The sequence below is a fragment of the Chrysochloris asiatica genome, unplaced genomic scaffold, assembly GCF_000296735.1.
Source record: "Chrysochloris asiatica unplaced genomic scaffold, ChrAsi1.0 scaffold00170, whole genome shotgun sequence".
Taxonomy (NCBI): domain Eukaryota; kingdom Metazoa; phylum Chordata; class Mammalia; order Afrosoricida; family Chrysochloridae; genus Chrysochloris; species Chrysochloris asiatica.
Genome location: NW_006408688.1, coordinates 3,657,496 through 3,659,002, shown reverse-complemented (window position 1 = coordinate 3,659,002; position 1,507 = coordinate 3,657,496).

The following is a 1,507-nucleotide window of genomic DNA, read 5'->3' as shown; positions in this document are numbered from 1 at the left end:
AAAAATCTTCCTCTAGTTGAGTTCTAATCATCAAGCCATTGAAGCTACTAGGTAGAATGGGTATTATCTACAAGTTTCAGCATTCTTGTTCATCTCCCCTCACTCCATAACAGCAAGGTGCTTTACTCTCAGCTCTAGCCCTCCATGGCTATGTCCTTGTCCATGGGCTCAGGAGTCCCCACTTCTCATCACAGTTTGGACCAACCAGTTCTTCCTCTTCTCTCTATCATCTCCAGGTCGACGAGAGTCTATGGAACATGGTCAAACTCAGCCCATAGCTCCATTGCTGCCGTTCCCTTTTTCCACTCACCAGCAGATCTAAGTGGTTGCCTATAAGTTTCCATGTCTGCTTTTGGGTATTTGTACTGAAGGGACTTGGTTTCTTTCCTTGATGGATCTCTGGTAAACAACTTGCTTGTTCTTGTAGTAGTCAATTAGACTGTGATTTTTTATTTTTGGGTTTTTCCTGCTGGTCTTTCTTTCAAGAAGTATCTTCTGTTCCTCTAGCAGCTTTAAGCTGGTCTGCTTGTCCTTCCAAGTGAGAATGTCCCACCCCGGAAGGTTCTAGATAGGGCTCTGGGTTCCACCTAAGGTCCTGTACACTACAAAGGCTCCTCAAGAAGCCTATTTCACTCGACAAGTTCTAGAATTCCTTTTAGGTATTCTAATCAGTTATAGTTTGAAGATGGGCTTACAGGCTTTCTGGACTCATGTTTCCCAATAATCTTTTCTATCCCACTCAAGTGTCTATTTTACAATAGTAGGCAAGGGAAACCAATATTCATAGGACAGTCAAGCATGTTAACATTATTTCACCTCTTTTATTCATTCAGACTATGCCTCAATATTTGTACCACAGAGCCCTATTATGGTTGAGCATACAACACTATTTACCTCTGTCCCATTTAGCACATGCAATCTTGCCTCAGTGTTCCTCTATCTACCTTGTTCTTCCATTACACTCCCCCTTCTTGTGCATTGCCCTCCTCACCACCTGATCCATAGTGTGTCTACCCCTACCCTGTGCTCTACCGTCCGCCCCACCTAACCAACAAATATTTTTTTTCCCCCTTTTAATATGGGTATCTTAAGCTTTTACAATGATGGTCTTATGTAATATTTGTCCTTTTGTGATTGACTAATTTCACTCAGTATTATGTCCTCAAGATTCATCCATTTTATGCAGTGGCTTGCAGCTTCCTTGTCATTCTTCAAGGTGATGCTTGAACTTTTGTTTCACTTCTTTCAGCTTAAGAAATGATGAGCATGCTCATCTCTTTTAGTTTTCTAACTCCAAGTACTTGTACAGTTCATTGTAATAATTGACTTTCTTATTGTGTTGCCCTTTGAAATATTTTGCTCAGCTCTTTTACATCATCATTCCTTCCTATGGCTTTAGCTTTTCTATGCTCAAAAGCAAGTTTCAGAGTGTCTTCAATTGTCTGTTGTTGAAAAGAGATATTTGCAGTTAAAAGTCATTGGTCTTGCAAATTTTAATCATGCTATC